Here is a 16,524-nt window from a genome sequence, read left to right as displayed (position 1 = left end):
TGTTTTAGTTCAACTTTGCAGGACCTCAAGAAGAGAAAAACGCAAAAAAGGTATGGGAATGTATCATACTAATGAACATTTTAGTGTTAATAGCCAACTACTTAGGGGTTAAACTAACAATTAATGCATTTTTGCAGTTCTATTTGTGACAGGTTTCACACTAGTGTTGCTCTTGAACACCAGCATAGTCCTCCTAAAATATCGAGTCCATAATTTCTAATAAAGGACTCAGCTGGTACATTGTGCCAGTTGATTTCAGTCACACACCAATTTGTTTCCATGCCAAGTGGGGCTGCATGGTTCCGTGTCCTACACCCAACTTTTTGCAGATGAAGCCTGACGAGCAGTGAGCAACACTTGGCACCACCTGGTGGTTCAGGAATAATCTGCTCCCCCAAGACTCGACTGAATCAGTACTTTTCATTTATCCGTTTTTATTGTGCACACTTCCAAAAGCAGCATCAACGTGGCATCCATCACTGCAAATCATCCTCAGTTATACACAGCTCTTCACCTGAAGGTTTATGAAGTTTCTCCCAGCCATGCGAGTCACAATAAACTCACAATAGAGAACCTGCAAACAAGTCACGTGAACAAGCGGTTATTGCATCTCAGAAGAATCGGTAGCGCCAAGATACACAACCCCACCAAAGTGCGCAAAGACAGTAGCCCATTCAGATCGGTTACCTTGCGAGGGTCTTTTAGAGGACAGGACTGAAGAGCATCACCAGTTGTGCTTTTTGAGCATCGTGTCAGTGCGAGCCTCATCTCAAGAATGTAGCGAAATACGTCCACATCCATCTATCGTACATTGTACACCAATTCACAAGAAATTTCACAAATTTGTTCTACCAAATTGTGTAATTATAACCAGTTTAACTTGTTTCGATGTCCCTTGTAGAATGCAGATTAAGTGTAATGCCCGAAAGCAACGCTCACATTACTTCATTACTTTTCGATCCGAATTAAAAATCGGAACTGATTAGAGAACGGCGAACAGCAAGTTGGCTGTAGCCTACATGGTTTTCAAGAAAGCGGTGTAATCCAGTCTACGACCGATTCTACATGTAATTTCGAGACATCGGTTACACCATCATCAATAAGCGCTCTTCACTGAGAACGTGGGCCTACCTGACCACTGGCAGAAACTATTTGAAGAGTCTTGAAAGCGGTGGTTTTCGTGGAATAGTCCGTGTTATATTCTTTCACAGCAAACATGGCGGCATTTCTAACATCAACTGAATTTGTCGATAGAGGTTTTGGCTTTCCATGTGACATTACTCCAAAAACACAACTATACAATACGCTAGTGATACACAGCAGGAGCATCATGGTGATAAAACGTCTTACCAAAGACATATTGACAATCGTTAACCAGATTAATTAACTAAAGGACTACCGCCGTTCTGTAGCAAAGTTCGTTTACAGCACAAAAACACCCGATTTTAACTTGTCAGATAATTGCCAGCTCACCTGCACAGGATTTTCTACGCGCTAATTATTAACGACCTAACGACTGATTACTCAGGGCCCGTATTTATCAAACTTCTTAGAGTGGAATTTTGGACTTAAGTGCTGAAAAATTCTTAGATTTGCTCCTACTCACAGAGTTAAGTGTAAGTGCCAGTTATCAAAACTCTCAAGTATAAGAATCACTCTTACTCTCCCGAAAAGTTAAGACTGCTCCAGAGGACTCATAAGTCGTTAAGAGTTGCCACTAGGGGGCTGAGATGGCCCTGAGAAGACAGAGACGCGTGCGAACCTTCATTTTAGGTACACATTTCAATTTTATAGATATATAAATATGCACACAAATATGCACAATGCACAAATATGCACAATAATTAGGCATTAAGATAAGCATGGGTTAAATTTTTTTCTTTTTTTCGTGCAAGAGTGTAATATTCATGCTGCGATTTCCATACTTTAATTTTAAGCTTTGACTTCTGCCTTGTCAGTTATTGTATGTCATTTGGGAGTGAGTCCTCTGCCAGACTTCCTTCAGACGCTCACTTTTCCTCCGACCATTCATGACTGGTGGTGTTTGGAAGCGCTGTCAGAGAGGGAGGGGCAGATGGAGAATCTGCGCTCAAGCCAGCAGGGTCGGGAGCACGAGCTTTAATACTGACAGATGCAATTATTTTATTAGCATCACAGTGTTTGTGTGCAAATCTAAATAAATTTTAAAAACATTGTCTTTGAGATATACTTTAGAATTTCATTAATGCAGGATCCATTCCACATATCACCACAGTGTCTTCCCCCATGATACGCTGCACCACCTCACAAACTGCGCTAAGAGGCTTGCCCGGTGGTCCTCCGCCTGAATGTGATTCAGTTAGAATGTATGCAGTATCCAAAATAAATCAGAGAAAACATATGAATAACAAAAGAAAGAAGGAAACAAATGTTTTATAAAGATTATTTATTAACTACGTAAATACGCTGTGTTATTTTACAAAAATCATGACTGCAACATTATTAAGTTAAATGTGAAGGTATTTCAACATTTTCTGAATTTTATCTTGACATTTCTCAGGAAATATTCTTGAACATGAAATCCGATCCAGTGATTGGTTCTTGCAGGGAGTTTTGAAACGACGTCATCCAGGATCAGCTTTGCGGTACAGCCAGGTGTCGTAAATCAGCTCTGAGACTGACACTTACGAATTGCTCCTACACTTCGCTTAAAGTGAGACTGAGAGGCTTGATAACTAACTTTCAGTCTCAGCTTTTAACTAAGAATTATTTTAGACATAAGTCAATTCTTAGCAGCATTCTTAGGAGTAATTCTAAGAAGTTTGATAAATACGGGCCCTGGTTGATTTAAATTCATAAAATAATTGCCCCCCTAAGAACAGCGAGAGTGAACTTTGAGAGTTTGATACCAGAGGGGCGTAAGCGACATTTGGAGTACAAATATATTTCAGCCGTACAATGGTTATTAGCATTAGCTGATTAGACCTCTATCATAAAGTCATGTTTCTCTGGAAACTTTGTGTACTTCACTACAATGTTAATTTTCTCTATGTATCGTACTAAAGTACACAACACTCACATAGAATCTTCTTTAGATACACTCACCAGCCACTTTATTTGGGACACCTATCCAAATACAGGTGCTGGTCACAAAATTAGAATATCATGAAAAAGTTTATTTCAGTAATTCCATTCAAAAAGTGAAACATGTATATTATACTCAGTCATTACACACAGACTGATATATTCCAAGTGATTATTTCTTTTAATTTTATTAATATAACTGACAACTAATGAAACACCCATTTTCAGTATATCAGAAAATTAGAATATTGTGAAAAGGTTCAAAATCGAAGACACCTGGTGCCACATTCAACACAGCTCATTAACTCAAAAGACCTGCAAAGACCTTTACATGGTCTCTCAGTCTAGTTCTGTGGGCTACACAATCATGAGGAAGACTGCTGATTTCGCAGTTGTCCAAAAGATGACCATGGACACCTTACACAAGCAGTGCAAGACACAAAAGCTCATTGCTAAAGAGGCTGGCTGTTCACAGAGGTCTGTGTCAAAGTAGGTAGATACTTTATTGATCCCGAAGGAAATTTAGCAATTTATATCATCTCTATTAAAGTATATTAATAGAGAGGTAAAGGGAAGGAAAATATGTGGTAGAAAAAAGTGTACAAGCAATAGGGATAACCGCACCCTGGAGAGGACTGTCAAAACCCATTCAAACTTTGGCCAGCAAACTCGCTTGACCTTAACCCCATAGTAAATCTATGGGGTATTGTGAAGAGGAAGATGCAATACACCAGATCCAACAATGCAGAAGAGCTGAAGGCCACGATCACCGTAACCCGGGCTCTCATAAGACCTGAGCAGTGACACACTGATCAACTCCATGCCATGCTGCATTGCTGCAGTAAATAAGGCAAAAGAGCCCCAACTAAGCACAGAGTGCTATACATGCCCCTACTTTTCAGCACTTCAAAAATCTTTTGTATCGGTCTTAATATTCTCAGAATTTTCTGATACACTGAATTTGGGTTTTCATTAGTTTTTGTTTATGATTAAATTAAAAGAAATAAAAAACATGTATATCATTACACAGACTTATTTCATGTTTCACTTTTTGGAAACATGAAATAAGGGGTCATCTAAAACTCAAACCTATTCTGGTCCCACATCACCCAAAGAGAACAAATGCCCCTGGTTCTCTAACTGACCCTGACTCTGCTTCAAGAGATAGCAGGACAGCTAGGCACCACACTGGGATTAATTAAAGCCTAAGGTAATTACATTAACAGGTGCTGGTCATAACATTAGAATATCATAAGTTGATTTTCAGTAATTCCAAAAAGTGAAACATGAAATAAGTCTGTGTAATGAGAATATACATGTTTTTTATTTCTTTTAATTTAATCATAAACAAAAACTAATGAAAACCCAAATTCAGTGTATCAGAAAATTCTGAGAATATTAAGACCGATACAAAAGATTTTTGAAGTGCTGAAAAGTAGGGGCATGTACAGCACTCTGTACTTAGTTTGTTTTACACACTGCTTGTGTAAGGTGTCCATGGTCATCTTTTGGACAACTGCGAAATCAGCAGTCTTCCTCATGATTGTGTAGCCCACAGAACTAGACTGAGAGACCATGTAAAGGTCTTTGCAGGTCTTTTGAGTTAATGAGCTGTGTTGAATGTGGCACCAGGTGTCTTCGATTTTGAACCTTTTCACAATATTCTAATTTTCTGATATACTGAAAATGGGTGTTTCATTAGTTGTCAGTTATATTAATAAAATTAAAAGAAATAATCACTTGGAATATATCAGTCTGTGTGTAATGACTGAGTATAATATACATGTTTCACTTTTTGAATGGAATTACTGAAATAAACTTTTTCATGATATTCTAATTTTGTGACCAGCACCTGTATTTGGATAGGTGTCCCAAATAAAGTGGCTGGTGAGTGTATCTAAAGAAGATTCTATGTGAGTGTTGTGTACTTTAGTACGATACATAGAGAAAATTAACATTGTAGTGAAGTACACAAAGTTTCCAGAGAAACATGACTTTATGATAGAGGTCTAATCAGCTAATGCTAATAACCATTGTACGGCTGAAATATATTTGTACTCCAAATGTCGCTTACGCCCCTCTGGTATCAAACTCTCAAAGTTCACTCTCGCTGTTCTTAGGGGGGCAATTATTTTATGAATTTAAATCAACCAGGGCCCGTATTTATCAAACTTCTTAGAATTACTCCTAAGAATGCTGCTAAGAATTGACTTATGTCTAAAATAATTCTTAGTTAAAAGCTGAGACTGAAAGTTAGTTATCAAGCCTCTCAGTCTCACTTTAAGCGAAGTGTAGGAGCAATTCGTAAGTGTCAGTCTCAGAGCTGATTTACGACACCTGGCTGTACCGCAAAGCTGATCCTGGATGACGTCGTTTCAAAACTCCCTGCAAGAACCAATCACTGGATCGGATTTCATGTTCAAGAATATTTCCTGAGAAATGTCAAGATAAAATTCAGAAAATGTTGAAATACCTTCACATTTAACTTAATAATGTTGCAGTCATGATTTTTGTAAAATAACACAGCGTATTTACGTAGTTAATAAATAATCTTTATAAAACATTTGTTTCCTTCTTTCTTTTGTTATTCATATGTTTTCTCTGATTTATTTTGGATACTGCATACATTCTAACTGAATCACATTCAGGCGGAGGACCACCGGGCAAGCCTCTTAGCGCAGTTTGTGAGGTGGTGCAGCGTATCATGGGGGAAGACACTGTGGTGATATGTGGAATGGATCCTGCATTAATGAAATTCTAAAGTATATCTCAAAGACAATGTTTTTAAAATTTATTTAGATTTGCACACAAACACTGTGATGCTAATAAAATAATTGCATCTGTCAGTATTAAAGCTCGTGCTCCCGACCCTGCTGGCTTGAGCGCAGATTCTCCATCTGCCCCTCCCTCTCTGACAGCGCTTCCAAACACCACCAGTCATGAATGGTCGGAGGAAAAGTGAGCGTCTGAAGGAAGTCTGGCAGAGGACTCACTCCCAAATGACATACAATAACTGACAAGGCAGAAGTCAAAGCTTAAAATTAAAGTATGGAAATCGCAGCATGAATATTACACTCTTGCACGAAAAAAAGAAAAAAATTTAACCCATGCTTATCTTAATGCCTAATTATTGTGCATATTTGTGCATTGTGCATATTTGTGTGCATATTTATATATCTATAAAATTGAAATGTGTACCTAAAATGAAGGTTCGCACGCGTCTCTGTCTTCTCAGGGCCATCTCAGCCCCCTAGTGGCAACTCTTAACGACTTATGAGTCCTCTGGAGCAGTCTTAACTTTTCGGGAGAGTAAGAGTGATTCTTATACTTGAGAGTTTTGATAACTGGCACTTACACTTAACTCTGTGAGTAGGAGCAAATCTAAGAATTTTTCAGCACTTAAGTCCAAAATTCCACTCTAAGAAGTTTGATAAATACGGGCCCTGAGTAATCAGTCGTTAGGTCGTTAATAATTAGCGCGTAGAAAATCCTGTGCAGGTGAGCTGGCAATTATCTGACAAGTTAAAATCGGGTGTTTTTGTGCTGTAAACGAACTTTGCTACAGAACGGCGGTAGTCCTTTAGTTAATTAATCTGGTTAACGATTGTCAATATGTCTTTGGTAAGACGTTTTATCACCATGATGCTCCTGCTGTGTATCACTAGCGTATTGTATAGTTGTGTTTTTGGAGTAATGTCACATGGAAAGCCAAAACCTCTATCGACAAATTCAGTTGATGTTAGAAATGCCGCCATGTTTGCTGTGAAAGAATATAACACGGACTATTCCACGAAAACCACCGCTTTCAAGACTCTTCAAATAGTTTCTGCCAGTGGTCAGGTAGGCCCACGTTCTCAGTGAAGAGCGCTTATTGATGATGGTGTAACCGATGTCTCGAAATTACATGTAGAATCGGTCGTAGACTGGATTACACCGCTTTCTTGAAAACCATGTAGGCTACAGCCAACTTGCTGTTCGCCGTTCTCTAATCAGTTCCGATTTTTAATTCGGATCGAAAAGTAATGAAGTAATGTGAGCGTTGCTTTCGGGCATTACACTTAATCTGCATTCTACAAGGGACATCGAAACAAGTTAAACTGGTTATAATTACACAATTTGGTAGAACAAATTTGTGAAATTTCTTGTGAATTGGTGTACAATGTACGATAGATGGATGTGGACGTATTTCGCTACATTCTTGAGATGAGGCTCGCACTGACACGATGCTCAAAAAGCACAACTGGTGATGCTCTTCAGTCCTGTCCTCTAAAAGACCCTCGCAAGGTAACCGATCTGAATGGGCTACTGTCTTTGCGCACTTTGGTGGGGTTGTGTATCTTGGCGCTACCGATTCTTCTGAGATGCAATAACCGCTTGTTCACGTGACTTGTTTGCAGGTTCTCTATTGTGAGTTTATTGTGACTCGCATGGCTGGGAGAAACTTCATAAACCTTCAGGTGAAGAGCTGTGTATAACTGAGGATGATTTGCAGTGATGGATGCCACGTTGATGCTGCTTTTGGAAGTGTGCACAATAAAAACGGATAAATGAAAAGTACTGATTCAGTCGAGTCTTGGGGGAGCAGATTATTCCTGAACCACCAGGTGGTGCTCACTGCTCGTCAGGCTTCATCTGCAAAAAGTTGGGTGTAGGACACGGAACCATGCAGCCCCACTTGGCATGGAAACAAATTGGTGTGTGACTGAAATCAACTGGCACAATGTACCAGCTGAGTCCTTTATTAGAAATTATGGACTCGATATTTTAGGAGGACTATGCTGGTGTTCAAGAGCAAGTGTGAAACCTGTCACAAATAGAACTGCAAAAATGCATTAATTGTTAGTTTAACCCCTAAGTAGTTGGCTATTAACACTAAAATGTTCATTAGTATAATACATTCCCATACCTTTTTTGCGTTTTTCTCTTCTTGAGGTCCTGCAAAGTTGAACTAAAACATTTTGAAAGAAGGTACAATGTACAAACTTTAATCTCCAACACTGAACTTTGAATATTAAAACCATTGTAGAAATTAAGCCCAGATGTGACCAGCAATGGTGGGCAAGTAAAAGGATGTGATCACACCAGTCTCATTGAAAATGTAGGATTTAATGAAGTGAACCAGCGCAAAACCTGTGACATAATCCAAATAAAGGATACAAGAGTCAGAAGTGAACTGGTACATACTAGTTAACACAACTAGTCCCCGAACATAAGGGGAGCACTCACCTCACATAGGGGCTCTTCAAGACCCGCTCACCCCACAACATCAGGGGGCTTCTACATAAGAGATCCCTAAAGGTCCAGAAATACTGCTCCATCTCCGGGGAGAAACACCTGCACCTAAAATAAACACATGCACACGCATTAATTGTGAAATGCACAATACATACAACCAGCCAACTGTTCCACCACTTTTTTTTTTTTTTTTTTTTTTTTTTTTGCTTTATATAGAAATCTTGGTGAAGTAAAGCTGGTGGTGGTGAAGCTTCAAATAAGTAAACAATGTGTTGCAGGTCACATTAACTGAGTTCTTTGCAGGTTCTTTGAGTTTACGGTTAAGGATATCCCTCTGAGACAGTCATGTGTGGTCAATGTGGTTAATTGATGATGCTTATGACTTACTTTGGAACACACACGTCCCTCCTATTCCTGGACCGCTAGGTGGCACCAAATGTCTTCATTACTTTTTGCCTGGCGCGATCTGCAGGTATGGGGCAATTTTTGGATTCCTTTTGTATTTGACTGAATTCATCCTATAGCCTACCGGTCATTCGCAGAATGAAAAGCTAGAACAATTGACCGACCCTCAGCTGACCAATAAGCAGCTGTGCATACGCAGCCAAATCAGTCAGAAGCTGTGAAATGTCCTACGTCAGCGTATAGGACTCACGACTGCTTTATAAATCTGTGTCTAACACGGGTCGGCTGGAGTCCGCCAATGCCGGGGTCTCCGTTTCTATGACTTTAGGAATGACGCACTGCGGCCAATCAACGGTGATCATGCAATAAAGCGTTCAATAGGGACCAAGAGTTTCCGTGTTGCGTTCATGTTTTGTTGTTGTACATCCAGAGTTTTAGTTTTGCTCTGTTGCGAATGTGTGCTGTACTGCTTAGAAGGCCCAAGTTGTACAGTGGAAGCCCTCACCCAACAAAAATGCTCACATGCTCTGTGTGTTTATTGCAGGTAGCAAAAAACTGACATTTGTGAATGAATTAATGAATGTTTCAATTTATATAGCGCCTTATCTAGATACCCAAGGCCCTTTACTTGTTAACACAGCTACGTTACAGACAACCAATCACACACCGGCGAGAAGCTGCAGCCAATTGCGCACAGCGTACTCTCTACCGGGATCCACAACCCCCTGGGGGACTGAATGGGGTGCAGGAAGGGGAGAGAGGACAGACCGGCAGAGCACCATCCACCACTGGGCACACAAGCACACACACTCAGACAACAACTTGTTTTTATTCAACAGAGAGAGACACAGACTCAGGGAGAATTTGTCTGCCAATTTACCTAACCTCCATGTTTTTGGACTGTGGGAGGAAACCGGAGAACCCGGAGGAAACCCACGCACACACGGGGAGAACATGGAAACTCCACTCAGATAGGGACTTAAACCCAAGACCCCACTTAGTTTCTAATACTAAGAGTATTAACGATGACAGTCCCATCTGCACAAGAAAAAAAAATGATCCAAAAGCAATCAACTGCACAAAAGCCAACCGAACTTTGAGAAGGGCACCGAAACAGCAGCTCGAGTAAGGACGCTGCAGCCACAGCATCGATGAATAACAGGAAATTTAGGTACGCCAAAACGATTTATTAAAACATTATTTCAGTAACATGCACGTTAATGTTTCAGGATTCCAGCGATTGCCTGAAATACGTTTGTATGCACCTTACCATGTAAAACCCTCTACCGTTCAAGCAGTACTAAACAAAGGGCAACTGCGCCTACCTATCTTTAAAATAAAGTAATCACGTCACCAACAGGTGGATGTACACCAAAACACAAACGAAAGCGCTGCGGCTTCTGCGCGTGCCAGTTAGTGGGCGTGTACTTAAAGTGACAGCACGAGCTTTATATGGGGCCTCGTGGTTCTGTCCTTAATTGAGATACCCGTCGCTGCAGAAGCAAAAGTCCAGGGGGTGGAGCTGGATGTTAGATCCAACTCCTCCCACCATCGTGTTTTCATTGGTCTGAAGTAATTGCACTACGCAAAGTTGTATCAGATCAGCCATTCCAAATCACCGTTGTCGTCCTAAATTGCTATTCTTATTTACTCACATGCCGTTCATTTGTGAACAATCACGAATGTGAAAGTTGGTTAATAATAAACCAATTTTCATATCGCTAATGCTAGTAACTAGTTTCCTTTGGTGATTATACTAAATCTGACTATTTCTGTTTGCACGAACAACCACTGTTAAGTTTATCTAATCTAGGTGTCTAAGTAAGTGATGGTAAAAACTGATGTTAGAAGACGAGCGGTTAGCTAAACAGAAGTAAGTAAGTAAGTAAGTTTATTTATAAAGCACATTTTATATGACTGAGTCAACCAAAGTGCTGTACAGAGGCTAAAAAGTACAATATATGCCCAACTCATATAAAAAAAACACGTAGAATATTACATAGCATAAAACATTTAAAATACATACAAATACACCATGTAAGATAAATATACAGGTTTTAAAAGGCCAAGGTAAAAATATGTGTTTTAAGTCTCGACTTGAAGGTTGTAAGAGATGGAGCAGCTCTAACCTCGAAGGGGAGACTATTCCATAATCTCGGAGCTGCAACTGAAAAAGCTCGATCACCTCTCAGCTTCAGACGAGAACGCGGAATAGTCAACAATAGTTGGTCAGAGGACCTCAGAGACCGTGGGGCAGAATAAGGGCAGAGCAGGTCCTTAATATATGATGGCGCTTGCCCATGTAAGGCTTTAAAAACAAATAGAAGAATCTTAAAATGAATTCTATGGTAAACAGGAAGCCAGTGCAAAGAGGCTAAAACAGGGGTGATGTGGTCCCTTTTCTTTGTGCCTGTCAACATTCTAGCTGCTGCATTTTGTACCAGTTGGAGTCGAGCCAGCGAGGTTCCATTTATGCCCAGGTACAGAGAATTACAATAATCCAAACGATTTGATATAAAAGCATGAATGACTTGTTCCTGTGCTTGATACGAGAGAAAAGGCTTAATTTTGGTGATTTCTCTTAGTTGGAAGAAGCTATTCCTCACAACACAATTTATTTGTTTGTCAAATTTGAATTGTGAATCAAAAATGACCCCGAGGTTTTTAACAGTATTCTTCACACAATTGGATAATTTGCTCAAACTTTCTGAGGCTGTTTCAACAGCTTTAGCTGGGCCAAATAAAAGCATTTCTGATTTTTGTTCATTTAGTTGGAGATAATTAATAGCCATCCATGAATTTATCTCCTTTAGGCATTCACTTAGCCGAGTTACGGCTGTGAGATCATTGGGCTTGAAGGGCATGTAAAGCTGGGTATCATCAGCATAACAATGGAATGCTATATTATATTTCCTAATAATACTGCCAAGAGGGAGCATATACAGTGAAAAAAGGGGAGGCCCCAAAATAGAACCCTGTGGAACCCCGCATCTCAGACTGGCGGTAGATGAATAACAATTTCCCACATTTATCCTAAAAGTCCTATTACTCAGGTAAGATCTAAACCAATCTAGGACGGTTCCCTGAAAGCCAACCATATGCTCAAGGCGTTTAAGCAACAGGCTATGGTCGACAGTATCAAACGCAGCACTGAGGTCTAAAAGAAACAAAACTGCACAATTTCCTGAATCGGTTGCTAACAATAAGTCATTTGTCACCCTTAGCAACGCAGACTCTGTACTATGAAGTGCTTTAAAACCAGACTGAAATTCCTCAAAGATGTCATTCTCTAATAGGTATGAGGTTATTTGCTGAAAGACTGATTTTTCAAGTAATTTAGAAATAAAACTTAATTTGGAGATTGGCCGAAAATTACTGAGGATGTTTGGATTGAGGTTTTGTTTTTTCAAAATTGGCTGAATGACAGCTTGCTTACAACAGGCTGGAACAATGCCCGAAGATAAGCTTGCATTTAGGATTACTGCAATACCTGGCCCTATTATATCAAAAGCCTCTTTAATAAGGCGGGTAGGAATAATATCACATGGAGATCACATGAGGGTTTCATCTGAGAGACCATATCTTTAATATCCAAAAGAAAGACAGGTTCAAACTGATTGAAAACAGCAGAACCTACTACCTCTACTGGTTTCTCATTTCCGAGGAGGGGGCTTATATTAGCCCTGATGCTATCAATCTTATCAATAAAGACTTGCATGAAATCCTCACAAATTTCAGGTGATTCCACAAGCGTGACTGGTGGTGCCTTTAGGACAGCATTTAAGGTATTAAACAAAACTTTAGGTCTATAGTGATTTTTTGCTATAACTTCTGAAAAATATTTTTTCCTCTCTGCTTTTACAGCATTTTGAAAATCAGTCAGACAGTGTTTTAAAATGTCCAAAGAGACCTGCAGCTTATCCTTTTTCCATTTCCTTTCAGCACATCTACATTTACGTCTGAGGGCCTGAGTGGAATTATTTAACCATGGTTGAGATTTCGATTTAATCTGTCTGGTTTTAAAGGGGGCAACAGAGTCAAGAATAGTGGAACAAGATGAATGAAACAGACCTACTAGTTCATCCACATTTACATTAGGAGCTGATGCCTCTATAATGCTATTTACAGAACTCTTCGAGAATACAGATGTATTAAATACTTATGTATGTTGTGTTCTTCATATTGGACATAAACTGTTAAATTAGTTCGTGTTTACTGTAGTTACTTAAAATTTGTAATGGTTGTGCTGTTCGGTACCGCATGGACACTTCGAGGGGGGTTAATCAGTAGTGTGTGCATGTAACAGCCATGATCCTCATTAACCAGTTCACTGAAAAACTTCACAACAACTAATATAATGCTATTTATATTTTTCCATCCATCTATAGATGCATATCACGGTTTTGAAAAAAGGACAGACGCTTTCAGTTGTGCAGTGCACTACATGTTGCAGTAAATACCACTGTCCATTCTGCACACCTGAAGTGTACCGTCCTAACGCAAAAAGTATTTTTTTATTAAAGGTAAAAAAAATGAAATAGTACATATTTAAGAAATGTACTGTACTTTATTATGTTGGCAGTCACAGATCATTATTCCTGTCCACTTTTACGTTTTCTTGTAAACTTAAAAAAACGTGTATTGTGTTAATTAAATAACATTCAAAGAACATTTTGATCTTTAAACGGTAAAAGTGTGAATTTATTGGATTTCTATTTCCTGGTCGGAAAATGTAAGCGATACGTAGGAGGAGTTGGATTAGATGCAGCTCCACCCCCTGGACCGACCAAAAGAAACAATGGACGGTGGGAGGAGTTGGATCTAGATCCAGCTCCACCCCCTGGACTTTTGATTCTGCAGCGACGGGTACTTGCCTTAATTAGCAATTAAGTGTCTCTTAAAACTAGAGATAATTAAATAACATTCAAAGAACATTTTGATCTTTAAACGGTAAAAGGGTGAATTTATTGGATTTCTATTTCCTGGTCGGAAAATGTAAGCGATACGTAGGAGGAGTTGGATTAGATGCAGCTCCGCCCCCTGGACCGACCAAAAGAAACTATGGACGGTGGGAGGAGTTGGATTTAGATCCAGCTCCACCCCCTGGACTTTTGATTCTGCAGTGACAGGTACTTGCCTTAATTAGCAATTAAGTGTCTCTTAAAACTAGAGATAAAATATACAAGCGTGAATGTAAACAGTTAATGTGTAACTGTGTGCTTACACAGCTGATAGCTCTGGAAACCTTGTGTACTTTAATATTCTGAATCTCTACATTTGAAGATGATTACTAGTTTTTCACGGTTTGAATGGTAAAGGAATTGATGATTTTACAGTACATCAGCTTTAAACTAATATTAAATGGATTGCTAATGTTAGCTATTTGGGAACATTTTGAATTGAAATGAATTTAATACTGCTGATATTGACGAGTGACTATATAATTATGTTGGCTGTAAAACATGCTCAAATTAGTGACTACTTATGCAAAGAATACGAAATTGAGGGCTGGCACACATTAAAATGCAGATTATTATAATCTAAATTATTTGTAATGATCCATTTGTTTTTGGAATATCAGTTATACATTTAAAATACTCATCGACTTAATTATAAGATTTATAAATCTAGATAAATATCTACTTGCAATGGTTCACCAAATATTCCATATTGAATATAAACTAAATTTGTAAATGTTTTGACTGGTTGGAAATTATCTCTGCATTTATTTTTAATAACAAGTGTGTTGGTCTGAGTGCCTAAGGGTGGTGTTGGGTGACAGGAGGCAGTAAAGGGCCAATATGTGAGCTCTCTGCTAAATATCACTGTTTTACACAATTATTTATATTATTTTGTGACTATGCAACATCAACTCTCTTAAATTATGACTTAAGTCTTGATCTAAAATGAATACCTTTAGATCAATGTTATGGTTTTATCTCTACAATAACTAAACATAATACAATAACATCTCAGAATGTTTAATTTAAAAATGGTATAAATGGTCTATCTCATAAGAAATAAATTAACATAAATGGAGGATCAAGCGGTAAGACTACCCAGCCAACCGATGTTCATTTCCTCAATCGTTGCGGAGCTGCGTCACGGAGCGTTTCCCCTCCGACCCTGTGACCTCGAGCCTTGCGGAGGGAAAAGGCGTCATGCCATCTCGCTGGACGCAGATCGCAGTTCTATTGTTCACAGGAAGCAGATTAGTGAGCACGTGCACGCTCAACCTGTCTGTAGCGATGTAGCCACCACACGCCCCACTCTCCTCCACCCTTCTCTCACAGGTGCTGTGGTTGGCGTTCCTCTGATCAGGGCCTGCTAAGTGGAGCTTAAGAGGGAAATTTTAGTTTTGCGTTATCCCAGTTTATTTTCCAAACTGCTGTTAATTTGATAGTTCTCACATGTCTAATGTTTAGCACAGTAACACTGTACAGTAAGATCAAATTTTAAAAAATGACAGTGCACGTTTCTCTCTCTTTCTTGTTGCCTTTACATCAGTAATGTGGCAGCACGATCAATGTTTTGGCCAAACCAGAACAGACACGAGAAACCAACAGGTGAAGCGAATAGCGGGGTTTAATGACAGGCGCGCTCCCGGCAGCTCGTTTCTCCCGCAGATTCTAATTCCTCATATTACCAATGTTGTAATTAAAACTCTGCAAGCCACAAACCGGATGCCAGCTTTGGACGATTAGTCATAGGGGATTATTCCCATAGCGGGGAACACAGCGATAGGTAGTTATTTTTCTGCTTTGGTACATACTCTCCACTCCTCCTCCCCTACCTCCACACCCCCTTTAGCCCCAATCTCCGAGTCTAAGTCGGGGCAACAGATGGTGTCTTCTTGGAGGCCTCGTGTCCACAGTTGTCTCGTGCGCGGGTCGCCGTTAGGGAGGTGTAAGTGGCCTGATGCCACTGTTCGATGGCTCATCTGGCCAGTCCGTGTATGTTAAGATTTATGTTGCTGCTGTAATTATGGCAAAGCAAATCTGAAGTTTTTAAAGATCTACTTAGCCAATCGCCTCTGGCTTCTGTCTAGCGCGCAATTCTGCCGTTTCTGTCGCACGTTTACATTTCTGTGCCTTTGATCTCATCATAAAAGCAGGACACTCTCGGCGAGCGGGCACGAAATACGACGGGATGAAATCAATACCTGCAGCGGTGATGCTGGTGGTTTGATTTACACATGACTGGTCAGCAGACTCGTGGGACCGCGTCTTCCAGAGCCCGAGACGGCGGACTGACCGTAAGCGCGCGGTAGAGGTGAAAAATGTCCGACCGCGGCAGTTCATTCCTGCGGAGGCACAAAGGCGCGCGGCTGGGCGTGTCTGCGCATACTAACACCGAACGGCCCGCGTGCCGTCTGCCCCACCAGGTCCGGCGTAAATCTGTAATGATATTAATGTACAGTGGGGTGGGGGTGTACATGTGTGTGGGTGTGGCTGAGAGGGGCCGGTAGAAGGGCGGAGATAAAGGGAGCCAGTAAGAGAGAAGGAGGGAGGGAGGGAGGGAGGGAGGGAGAGTGGGGTAGATGGCAGAGAGCAGTTCTGTACCCCCCTGCCCCCTCCCCCACTTTACTACTGTATCACCCCACCACTGTCCTAAGGAGGGCTGGCCCAGGGGGTGTTTTTCCCCCCTCTCTCTCTTTCTCTCTCTCTCTCTCTCACTCAGTCTCGCTCTCTCTCTTCCTCCTTTCCTTTACCCTGCTCCTAGCACACAGGACGGCAGCAGCAACAGGACCTGGTGTCTCCCAGACACGCACGGTCATGCGTGTCAGCTCTCTGTGTGTCTCTTCCTCTCTCAGGACCTCCA

General features: G+C 40.4%; 2 long non-coding RNA genes across 2 annotated transcripts; one reads left to right on the top strand and one right to left on the bottom strand.

Annotated features, from left to right (window-relative positions):
• Window positions 1-414: 414 nt before the first annotated feature.
• LOC143527240 (uncharacterized) lies at window positions 415-1,425 on the bottom strand. Its single transcript, XR_013134059.1, has 3 exons — window positions 1,132-1,425; window positions 688-801; window positions 415-574 (listed from the first exon to the last, which is right to left on the bottom strand). It is a non-coding gene; the product is annotated as an uncharacterized LOC143527240 (long non-coding RNA).
• A 5,187-nt stretch (window positions 1,426-6,612) lies between these two features.
• LOC143527236 (uncharacterized) lies at window positions 6,613-7,620 on the top strand. The gene is made up of 3 exons (XR_013134058.1): window positions 6,613-6,903; window positions 7,234-7,347; window positions 7,461-7,620. It is a non-coding gene; the product is annotated as an uncharacterized LOC143527236 (long non-coding RNA).
• Window positions 7,621-16,524: the final 8,904 nt, after the last annotated feature.

The sequence above is a fragment of the Brachyhypopomus gauderio genome, chromosome 1 (genome assembly GCF_052324685.1).
Source record: "Brachyhypopomus gauderio isolate BG-103 chromosome 1, BGAUD_0.2, whole genome shotgun sequence".
NCBI lineage: Eukaryota > Metazoa > Chordata > Actinopteri > Gymnotiformes > Hypopomidae > Brachyhypopomus > Brachyhypopomus gauderio.
The sequence above is the reverse complement of the archived record's forward strand: the minus strand, read 5'-3'. Positions and strand labels throughout refer to the sequence as shown.